The sequence below is a fragment of the Trachypithecus francoisi genome, unplaced genomic scaffold (assembly GCF_009764315.1).
Source record: "Trachypithecus francoisi isolate TF-2019V2 unplaced genomic scaffold, Tfra_2.0 Lachesis_group19, whole genome shotgun sequence".
Classification (NCBI taxonomy): domain Eukaryota; kingdom Metazoa; phylum Chordata; class Mammalia; order Primates; family Cercopithecidae; genus Trachypithecus; species Trachypithecus francoisi.
The window spans coordinates 38,261,182-38,273,662 of NW_022681464.1; the positions used below are offsets into that span (position 1 = coordinate 38,261,182).

Genomic DNA, 12,481 nt, shown 5'->3' on the forward strand with positions numbered 1-12,481 from the left:
TTTTAATTTTAAATTTTTGGGGTATATGTAGGTATATATATTTAATGGGGTACATGAAATGTTTTGATACAGGCAGGCAAAGACTTCAACTCTTAAAAAAAATGACAATCTAAATGTCAAAAAAAGAGTGGTTAAGCAATTATACTACATGTTGTGATATTAAATAATAGTCAAGAGTTATATTTTCTTTTCTTTTTTTCTTCTTTTTTTTCTTTTGAGACAGAATTTTGCTCTGGTTGCCCAGGCTGGAGTGCAATGTCACCATCTCGGTTCACTACAACCTCCGCCTCCCGGTTTCAAGCAATTCTTTTGCCTCAGCCTCCCGAGTAGCTGGGATTACAGGCATGCGCTACCACACCCAGCTAATTTTGTATTTTTAGTAGAGATGGAGTTTCTCCACGTTAGTCAGGCTGGTCTCGAACTCCCGACCTCAGGTGATCTGCCCACCTAGGCCTCCCAAAGTGCTGGGATTATAGGCATGAGCCACCACGCCCAGCCAAGAGTTAAATTTTCAAAAGATTTTGATTACATGGAGAAATTCCCAAAATACACTAAGTGAAAAAAAAAAAGCGCAATAAAACTCTAAATGCATCTTATGTTAAATGAATATAATGTGCATTTTTAATGATTAGAAGGTAATATGAAGTTTAAAAGCGGATAAAGGGCAGGGCACAGTAGCTCAAACGTGTAATCCCAGCACTGTGGGAAGCCAAGGCAGGAGAACAGCTTCAGCCCAGAAGTTCGAGACCAGCATGGGCAACATGGCGAAACCTCGCATCTAACAAATAATACAAAATTAGCTGGGTGTGTGGCATGTGTCTATAGTCCCAGCTACTCAGGAGGCTGAGGTAGGAGGATGGCTAGAGCCTGGGAGATTGAGGCTGCAGTAAGCCAAGACTGTGCCACTGCACTCCAGCTTGGGTAACAGGGCGAGACCTTATCTAAAAAGAAAAACAAAAAGGAAAAAGAAAAAAAGGGAAATTGAGATAATCAAAAGAATTCTAGAAACAGGAAAGAAAGGCAAGAAAACATAGACTTCTCAGCATCGGTGTCAAGAACCAGAGGTAGAGAGATCTCAGAGCAGACAGACACATGATAGACTCTTATATTTTGGTAAAAATATTTGGTAGCAGAGTTAGCTGCCTTTTTTGGATTCCACAGAGCTGGTTTATGATTCTTAAGCTTACTAAGTACGTTGGCCTAGGGAAGGTGATGCTTTCCCAAGTATCTCTGACTTTTGGAGAACTTTCCTCTCTTGGCTAGAATACTAGGCTGATCGTCTGGCTTACAAAGTAGCCCCCTGCTTAGATAGAGCGAAATGTTGATCTCAGTTACCTCGTTCACCTCCAAGTTCACCATGGAAGCTCTGAAACTTCAGAGCAGAGAAAGCAAACCCTAAACGGTGCTCACCTTGCTCCAGCAAAAAGAAACCAAACAGGTTCAACCTGTAACTGCCTATCGATCTTTCCCATTTGCTCACCCCAGAGAGTTCTGAGATCATTCCACAAAGATACTAGCTTTTCATATTTGGAACTAAACGAAATGCTCAGGTCCCAGGACCTCCTATGCTTATAAGTTGGCTCCAAGACACAACGCCTCTACTGTTTGCTACTGACAGTCACACCCACATGCATTCTGAGGTTGTGGAGGTAGATGTTTGTGGATAAGGAAGGAATACATTCCATAAACACAAACTGGAAAACCATTGATTAGATGGAACAGGGAAGAAAGTCTACGAAAGAAGGCAAGCCACAAGGTGGATATGAGTCAACAAAGCAACAGAAACAGGCACACACACAGTGTTTGAGGATGTTCAATAAGAGCATTGTCTGGAAGACAATTCTCTCTCTTTCTCTGGCCCTCTCTAGTGAAGACACAAGTCGAGTATTGTTGCAGATGGAACCACAATGACAGCAGAGAGTCGGGAAAACAAACTGTGAGGAGAGAGTGAATAAAAACTAAGGTATTTATACAAGTGCAATAGTAATCTATAAATATAGGAGTGCTTGCATTTAAAGAAATAACAAGGTAGTGAGAAGAGAATAATTGTGGGGATTAGTTCCCACCATTTGCTGGCAGAAGCATAAGGTCCAATGATCAAATTCAAAGGTTTAAGTTAAGCATTCTGAGCTTAAGGGGAAGGGAAAAGTCTCCCCCAGACTGGGATGAGCTCTATCTTCAGGCTGTTTGGATAAAATAGTGGTTAACATTTGTTGCATTATGCCATTGTCATGCACCCTCCCAACGCCTTAGATGTATTAGCTTATTGACTCCTCACAGAAGCACTATGAAACAGGTGTGATTGGGTGCACATGTGACAAATTATAAGCCTGAGATAGATGAAGTTTAAGTAGCTTGGCCAAGGTCTTGCTGCTAGTGTCAGGACAAGATTTTGAATCGAGGAACCCAGCTGTTACCCAGGAGACCAGAGCTCCAGTTTTCTTTCTTTCTTTTATTTTTATTTTTTTTTCTATTTTATTGATTTTTTTTTTTTTTTTAGACAGGGTCTTGCTCTGTCACCCAGGCTGGACTGCACTGGTGAGATCTTAGCACGCTGCAGCCTCTAGCTCCTGGGTTCAAGCGATTCTCATGCCTCAGCCTCCTGAGTAGCTGGGATTATGTGCGTGCGCCACCATGCCCAGCTAGTTTTTTCTATTTTTAGTAGAGACGGATTTCCCTGTGTTACCCAGGATGATCCTGAACTCCCGGCCTCAAGTGATCTACCCACCTTGGCCTCCCAAAGTGCCGGGATCACAGGCGTGAGCCACCGTGCACAGCTGGAGCTCCGGTTTTCATACAAGGCACACACTTGAAAGTTTGCTCTTTGGCCTCCCCTTTTAGTTTATTATTGTGATAGTTAATTTCACATGTCTTAAAATTACTTAATTGCACCAGGAGTGCTCAGATTAAGTATTGTTCTGGGGGGCTAGGCATGGTGCCTCACGCCTGTAATCCCAGCACTTTAGGAGGCCCTGGTGGGCAGATCACGTGAGGTCAGGAGTTCGAGACCAGCCTGGCCAACATGGTGAAACTCTGTCTCTACAAAATACAACAATTAGCCGGGCATGGTTATGGGTGCCTGTAATCCCAGCTACTTGGGAGGCTGAGGCAGGAGAATCGCTTGAACTCAGGAGGCAGAGGTTACAGCGAGCTGAGATCACGCCATTGCACTCCAGCCTGGGTGACACGAGTGAAACTCCATCTCAAAAAAAAAAAACATAAATAAATAAATATTGCCGGGCGCGGTGGCTCAAGCCTGTAATCCCAGCACTTTGGGAGGCCGAGACGGGCGGATCACGAGGTCAGGAGATCGAGACCATCCTGGCTAAAACGGTGAAACCCCGTCTCTACTAAAAATACAAAAAAAAAAACTAGCCGGGCGAGGTGGCGGGCGCCTGTAGTCCCAGCTACTCCGGAGGCTGAGGCAGGAGAATGGCGTAAACCCAGGAGGCGGAGCTTGCAGTGAGCTGAGATCCAGCCACTGCACTCCAGCCCGGGCGAAAGAGCAAGACTCCGTCTCAAAAAAAAAATAAATAAATAAATAAATAAATATTGTTCTGGGTGTGCCTACGAGGGTGTCTCCGTCGGAGATCAACATTGGGATCTGTGGACTTGGTCAAGTAGACTGCTTTCTCTAATGTGGGTGGGCACCATCCAATTCATTTCCAGCCTGAAAAGAACAAAAGGTGGAGGAAGGAAGAATTTGCCCCATTTTGCTTCCAGCCTGGCTACTTGAGTTGGGGGAGGTCTTCTCCTGCCCTTGGACTGGGATTTACAACGTGGGATTCCCTGGATCTCAGGCCTTCTGAGTAAGACTGGAATTGCACCACCCACTTTCCTGGGTCTCTAGCTTACAGATGGCAAGATCATGGGACTTCTCAGCCTCCTAATCATGTGAGCCCATTTCTTATAATAAATCTCTGTATCCCATCTATATCTACAGCTGCATCTTTATCTATATCTACCTCCTATTGGTTCTGTTTCTCTGCAGAATCCTGACTGACTAATACAATTATAATACCCCAATCTGCCCAGAAGTCTGGCATAGCGTTGGGAACTGGGCAGAGATGTTATGAGTGGCTCTACCTTCAAAAACTCCCCCTTTCTTCTTTCCAGTTTCTAACCGGCTTCGAGAAACATCCTGGAATCCATAAAAAATACTTATCGCGATATGTCTGCCCATCAGAAGAACTTCTTAGAGTAAACCAAGATTTAGTACTGACCACAGCGTATATTTGCACACAGTTGTATAAGTCCTTACTTTTTTTTTAACAGATGTTCTCACTTATTTCTTACAAAACCCCAAAGCACTTTGAGGCTAGTATTATTCTCCTCATTCTATAGGTGAGATAACTAAAGTTCTGAGAGCGCAGGTGACTTGTCCAAGGTCACTTAGCCACCACATAACACAGCCAGCACTAGAATCCAAATTCAGTGAGTGGTCTTATGTGATGGATCCTCTGGAGGCCAGAAAAAGTCCCTGTTCTTTGGGATCTCTCATGTCACTGATATGGTAATACATAACCCATAAGAGATCTTTAATAGATATTGTTGAAAGATTTCAGTAACAGAGACTGGGCACTGTGGCTCACGCCTGTAATCCCAGCACTTTGGGAGGCTGAGGCCGGTGTATCAACTGATGTCAGAAGTTTGAGATCAGCCTGGCCAACATGGTGAAACCCTGTATCTACTAAAAATAGAAAATTAGCCAGGCAGGATGGTGGGCACCTGTGATCCCAGCTACTCGGGAGGCTGAGGCAGGAGAATCACTTGAACCTGGGAGGCAGAGGTTGCAGTGAGTTAAGACCACACCATTGCACTGCAGCCTGGGTGACAAGAGTGAAAATCTAAAAAAAAAGAAAAAAAATTTCAATAGCAGAAATAATTTTAAAGTGCTAGTTTAAAACTGGAGTGGTGCCTGCATTCTGAAGTAGAAGTTTGGAAGATATTTTTATTTTGTTCTAGAAGGGACCTTTTCTGAGCCCTTTCAGTTCATTTTTCTTAAGGACGGCTAGCAGTTGAATAATCTGAATGCACATATTTCAGACTGAGATGGCAGGTGTTGTTTAATAATATAATGCTGTCATTAATATAACTTTCAATAATGTAAAGGTACAGAATGTTGTGGTTTGAATGTGCCCTTCAAACTTCATGTGTTGGAAATTTAATCCCCCAATTCAAATGCTGATTGGACGGGAGGCCTTTCAGAGGCAATTAGGATTAAAGAAGGTCATCAGGGTGGGGGCCCCACAATAGGACTGGTGGCTACCCAAGAAGAAGAAGAGAAGCCTCAGATGACACTCACCCTCGTGCCTTCTCACCATGTGATGCTCTCTTTCATGTTATCATGTAGCAAGAAGGCCCTCACCAGAGGCTGGTGCAATGCTCTTGGACTTTCCAGCCTCTAGAACTATAAGAAATAAGTTTATTTTCTTTATAAATTACCAGTCTTAGGTATTCATTTAAAGCAACAAAAAATGGACTAAGGCAGGGAGTGTCTTTGTCTTGAGCAGAGATTTTCTTTATAATTTCTACAAGATTTTTGCTTCTTGTACCTGAAAGTGGTAGAAGTGAGGGAGATGAAAAGGAGGAACTGAGCCTGAATAACAAAAGTGGTAGGCTGGGGATAGAAAACAGATGGCCCAAGGGGATTTCAACTGAAGGAGTGTGGCCAATGGGTGGCACTAGCAGTGATAATAGATATCCAGACTTAAGGTTCCCTTTTCTGAAGAACAGTTCCCTTGTGCTCATCTCTACCCATGTAAAGTCTTAAACATGGCAGCCTTGCCTTCCATCCTTTGAGAAATAAGGCACAGGACTCTGCACCTCGTGTAGTAGGCAAAGGGTTAGGGAGAAGGGTAGCAGGCTGAGAAATGGTTATGAAACAGCCAGAAGTGAATAGCAGAGAAGCCTTGAGGTGTGGGAATATAAGATCTGAGACAAGATAACCAGAATGAAAGTGTGAAAAGGATGGCCAGGCGTGGTGGCTCACGCCTGTAATCCCAGCATCTTGGGAGGCCAAGGTGGGTGGATCACCTGAGATCAGGAGTTCAAGACCAGCCTGGCCAACATGGCAAAATCCCATCTCGACTAAAAAGACAAAAATTAGCCAGGTGTGGTGGTGGGCGCCTGTAATCCCAGCTACTCTGCAGGCTGAGGCAGGAGAATCACTTGAACCTGGAAGGTGGAGGTTGCACTGCGCTGAGATCATGCCACTGCACTCCCGCCTGGGCAACAGAGTGAGACTCTGTCTCAAAAAAAAAAAAACAGCAAGTGTGAAAAAGAGAAGCAACCTTCACCCACCCTGAAGGAGACTCAGAAACGGCTGTGGAGGAAATTGGACTTGCTGCAGACAAGTAGGGTGGGAGTTTCAGCTGCTTTGTATAGGCTTTAAATAGAAGTGTTCCCTTGGCCACATACACATACCCAAGTGCATACATACGCCCACAAGCACGTTGAAAGCTGGAGAACCCGGGGAACATTCAGGTTACTTTTATTAAATACATGAACTACCATATATCCTGAATTTTAGAAGAGAAATGTGTATAACCAGAAAATGATATTACCTTATACTCAGGCTATCTTTGTGGATGATGGGGGACGGTGATCGATAGTAAGTGAAGGGAAATGAAACCACAGAAGTAACAGAACTGCAACTAGAGGGAAAATTATGTATTCAAGTCATATGTAAATATGTACCTTTTTGAAAGTACGACTTTGTCACTCTTAATGGTTTTAGACATCTGAGAGGGGCCCTGTGCTATAGCCCAGAGAGATCACTGTTTCGACCAGGGGAATTCAGATTTTGCTGACATTCATTTTTATAAGGAATACAGTAGATATCTGAATAACAAATAGCCTGTAAATATTTACATATATGAAATAATCCTGTTTGTATATTTGAAATAATCTGTTATCTATTAACAGAAAGAAAATATTAGTATACAGTAGGTACATCCAGTCATAATGGGCAGCTCGACATTTCTGGAAGAGCCATCTGCAATAAAACAATAGTATTGTAAATACTTAAAAGACAGTAATTAAACTCAGCATTGAGGTGAACTCCACACTGATTTTAGTTACTGTTTTTCTTCAGATTCTACAAAGAGGGAAGTACTCCAAAGAAATCTTTACACTCTAAAAAGATCTAGTTTTTATCATGATGCATTGTTTAATACTCTTAAACTACTTGTCTGTGAGACTATGCTTTTTAGGAATGAATGTGATTCTGTTACTTCTAATGTGATAACAGTAACTCCTGGGTACATTTCAATCTTTGCAAAATTTTAACTCAAAATAAAAATCATCCACTAGTGTGAAATATTTCAATGACATGATTCCAATACAGATTCAAGATGAAAACATCAGGTTTCCTTCAAAAGGAATTTTACTCTTCTTTTAGGAAATTGTGTAGGTATTTATATAAGTTAATTTTGAGAATTTTTAGCTGATCATATATTTATTCATCAGTAAGTGATTGAAATTGAGTCCTTTTAGAGAAGGAAACCCAATTAAGATGGTGTTGTGGTTGAATTCTGCCCCCCCAAAAAATATATGTTGAAATCCTAATCCCCAGAACCTCAGAATGTGACCTTATTTGGAAACAGGGTCACTGAAGATCGAATTGGTTAACATGAGATCATACTGGAACGGGAAAGCTTCCTAACCCACTATGACTGGTACAGGACGATAACCATGTAAAGACAGACACACACAGGAAGAATGTCATGTGACCACAGAGGCAGTGATTAGAGTTATGCAGCTACAAGACAAGCACTGCTTGTGACACCAGAAGCTAAGAGAAACACACCGGAACAGATTCTCCCTAGAGCCGGTGAAACGCCTTAATTTCAGACTTCCAGCCTCCAGAACCATGAGATGATAAATTTCTGTGTTCTGAAGCCACCCAGCTGTGATATTTTGCTATCACAATCCTGAGGAATAAAAACAGATGGGAACAGATGTACCCACCTGTCTTTGGGTCTATGACGTAGTACAAAGGGCATAGGCTTTGAGGTCCAGCAGAAGTGGAAATTAACCCCAACCCAGTCAATTCCTTCCTATGTGACTTTACACAGGGTAATTAGGGTAGCCTGCTTCCTCAGCAACATGATAGAAGTAAAATCTTCATAAGATAGTTAGCAGGGCATGGTGGTGCATGCCTGTAATCCCAGCTACTCGGGAGGCTGAAGCAGGAGGATAATTTGAGCCCAGGAGTTAGAGACCAGCCTGAGCAACACAGCAAGACTCCATCTCAAAAAAAAAAAGATTATTGAGGGCATCAATCGGTGATTGGTGAATATACAAAAGTTATGGGGCACATAGGTTCTCAAAAAATACTAATTTACAACCTGTATATATGAGCTCATTTAAGTGGTCCGTTAATATTATTTTATGTGGTCATGGAAATTAAGAGCTTTTTTTTATTTTCAATAATTTAAAAAAATAGTATCTATAAATCCAAACTTCTAGTGACCTGGATGTTCAGTAACATTTTTGGCAGTAATGATAAAAAAAATGAGTTATTCACAGTTAATGGGAAATAGACAACCATTTTATTTATGTGCTGTACAGTTTTGTTCAGCCAAAGAAACTCTAGTCCCCTAATTTAAAGAACACTCTGGAAAGGAAGTATCCCACACAAGAAATGTGGTGGATGAAAACTCCCTATAAAAAGTTTATTCTTTTAATTATATGCTAAAAAAATATATTTTTAGAAGTAGTAAAATTATAGTCTTTCCAAGAGTACTGTAATGTGAATTATCCAACCTAATGACTCAGGTTCAAAGTATGAATTATGTATTAGTCTCATTAGAAAGGGATAAAACTTGTCATTCAATATGGGGGAATGACATATTATTTATGTGATCATCCTTCTGAGATCCCATTAAAATGATAGTAAAGAAATTAAAAGGGCAGAATCTAAGGGCAAAGGGCAATTAAGAGAAAAGGAAGCCCTAATGATGATCACCGATCTAAATCTTTCAATAAACTTCTAGAAGACAGAGAAGGAAGTGATAACTAGAGAAACACAGTGGAGGTGAAGGAACTCAAAATATGCCACTCAGGCTGGGCACAGTGGCTCACACCTGTAATCCCAGCACTTTGGGAGGCCGAGGCAGGTGGATCACCTGAGGTCGGGAGTTCAAGACCAGCCTGACCAACATGGACAAATCCTGTCTCCACTAAAAATACAAAATTACCAGGCGTGGTGGCACATGCCTGTAATCCCAGCTACTTGGGAGGCTGAGGCAGGAGAATCGCTGGAATCCAGGAGGCAGAGGTTGCAGTGAGCCAAGATCGTGCCACTGTACTCCAGCCTGGGTGACACAGCGAGACTCCGTCTCAAAGAAAAAGAAATAAATATGCCACTCTGGCAAACAGACTTTTTTGAGTTAAGGGTCTTGAAAAAAACAGCAAGAACAAGATCATTCTGACCTTCCTACTGTTTATTAAAAGCAGATGATTAAATTCCTGTGTGACAAATATCCTCCCTGTACTGGAAGGAAAATACCACTCTTATCATCATCAAGGATAAGAAGTTGAGGCCAAGGAAAATCTGTACCGACAAACCGTGCTAGACTAATCCTTATCCTCCTAGCCACTTCTCTACTCAACGAACCACCCTAGCTCAAGCTCCTTTGACGTGTCACATTTTCACAATTTACTTTGTGTTGTCTAATTCAGTATCTCTGTGTTTATCTCTAACTGCCTCCTTGAGTCTCCATTTCCTTTTGAAGGCTCCCATGCCGTGTAAAACTTGCAGTAAATAAATGTGCATGCTTTTCTTCCATTGCTACAGCTTATGTCAATTTAATTCCCAGGCTCAGCCACAAAACCCTAAAAGGGTAGAGATAAAATTTTGTTTCCTCTATAAAGGGAATTCCAGCCAGAAGGATGCATGGAGAGACCATATCTGAGAAGGAAGCCAATCCGCCTGCAGGACCCAGTGTGCAAGGGCTCAGAAAATTCACTTCCCACGTTTTCTTTTCTTTGCAAATTACTTGGCAATATGCCTCAAGAATACAAAAGAGTAAACCAAGGAAAATACACCAGGATCCAGGAAACAGTGGTTTCAAATGAGGTAAGTAATTAAGGGAAGTCCCTGGGTGACAGCTGTGCAGCAGATCAAGGCAGCAAGTAACAAAGGCGGTAGGAGGAAGTTATCTTGAGGAAAAAAGAGAGTTGAGTATTTTTCAAAATCTTACACTAAGTTTGAGATTTTGTAATAATAGAAAGATACCAACAATGCAAAAATAAAAAAGAAAGAAAGAAAGACAGGAAGACAAGTAGAAAGCCACCTTATTAGGATAATCTGACTGCAAGCAGCAGGAAAACCAAACCAAGAAGGCTTAAAAATAAGACATTTACTATCTGACATAACAAGAGCTTTATAGGCAGGAAAGCTTCAGTTGACTGGTTCATTCAGTATCTGATTCTTCAAGTGCGTGGGTTCTTTACATCTTTCTTTTGTTTTTTCTTTTTCTTTTTTACAGTCCAGAGGTTTTTTTTTTTTTTTTTAACACCTATGAAGTCATAAATTCATAGGGAATAGGTTCCAGCAGCTCAGGCTGCTTCCCATTGGTTCTCACGCAGTGTGCGTTCCCGAGTGGAGCAGCCCCGCGCTTCCGCCGAACCTGCGTACCTTTCTCTTTGGCTTCTTTCTTTTTCTGACCATTTTCCTTCATGCGTTTCAGGAAGCTATCTCGGCTCTTAGAGTACTTGATGTACTCAATACGCACATTAATTATCTGGCAAGAATCTTGCCCTTAACTTGTTTGTTAACACAATGCCAACAGCATGCTGGGGAACATTGTAGACTCTTCCCGTTTTGCCAAGGTAACACCTGCGGGATATTCCTTTTTGGACAGTACCCATTCCCTTGATGTCTACACTATCACCTTTCTTACAGATTCGTATCTACGTGGCCAAAGGAACGACGCCATGTTTTCTAAAAGGCCTAGAGAACACATATCAGGTGCCTGTCCTCTTTCCTTTTGTGTTTGTCATTTTGACAAGTTACTGGAAGATGGCGGTTCCGGCCAAAAGGCTACATCTTTCTTTCTGCCATCTTCACTCATCCAAAGGCAGGCTCCCCTCATGGTAACAAGATGCACACGCTCTTTCAGGATTCATATCCAACATGGCAGAATCCCAAAGAAAATACTCTATCTCCCTTAGAGAAAGGAAAACTTGCCGGAAGCCCCTAGTAGGCATTTTCTCCTGTCTCATTGGCTAAAACTGTATCCTGTGCACATCTGAACAACTACTGGAAAGGAGAATGGAACCACTGCAGCAGGGATTGTTAATTGCCCCTCAATATCCATCTCCCCCTCCCTCCTTTCTGTGATAGAACTTCTCTAAATCGTATCTTGACACGTAATCACCAAGCTAGAAGCAACTTTTCCCATCCTCTCTTGCACCTAGGTGTGGCCATGTTACTACGTTCTGGCCAATAGGATATGAGTGGGAATGATGTGGGCGATTTGTAAATTTTTCTTTAAAAGAAGTTGTGTGCTCTCCACTGGCTCAATTCCTCCGTTCTGGCTAGCATGAAGATTCGGTGGTAGTGGGTCCGCTTTAAACTTGAGAATGAGGGCAATTCCCAAGGGGATGACAGAGCCATGGATAGAAGGAGCCTGGGGACCCAGGACATTCTCTTGATGCTCAGCCTCTCTATCCTCTTACACTGTCAGCTAGCTAGGAATTCTACCTGACAGACAGGTCCATTCTATTTATTTTGGTGACTATTAAAGTAGTGGCAGGGGCTGGGCATGGTCTCATACCTGTAATCCCAGCAGTTTGGGAGGCTGAAGCAGGCAGATCACTTGAGGTCGGGAGTTCGAGACCAGCCTGGTCAACATGGCGAAACCCCATCTCTACTAAAAATACAAAAATTAGCCAGGTGTGGTGACATGCGCCCGTAATCCCATCTCTCAAGAGGCTAAGGCATGAGAATCGCTTGAACCCGAGAGATGAAGGTTGCAGTGAGCCAAGATTGTGCCACTGCACTCTATCTTGAGTGACACAGTAAGACTCTGTCTCATAAATAAATAAAGTAGTGGCGGGTGCTCTGGCTCATGTCTGTAATCCCATCACTTTGGGAGGCCAAGGCGGGTGGATCACCTGAGATCAGGAGTTTGAGACCAGCCTGGCCAACATGGTGAAATCCTATCTCTACTAAAAATAAAAAAATTAGCCAGGTGTGGTGGCGGGCAGCTGTAATCCCAGCTACTTCGGAGGCTGAGGCATAATTGCTTGAATCCAGGAGGCAGAAGTTGCAGTGAGCCAAGATCATGCCACTGCACTCTGGGCAACTGAGTAAAACTTTGTCTCAAAAAGCAAAACAAAACAATCCAGAAACTTCCTAAAGTAGCCAAAGCAATATCCCAACTACTGCAGTGGCCATGCTTCCCTTAGGCCAGTGGTTCTCAAAGTATGATTCCCATACTGAGAGCACCAGCATCACGGAAGAACTTGT

The 12,481-nt window shown here is 42.5% G+C and overlaps 1 pseudogene; it reads right to left on the reverse strand.

Annotated features, from left to right (window-relative positions):
- Positions 1-10,522: 10,522 nt before the first annotated feature.
- Positions 10,523-11,010, reverse strand: LOC117064259 (annotated as a pseudogene).
- Positions 11,011-12,481: the final 1,471 nt, after the last annotated feature.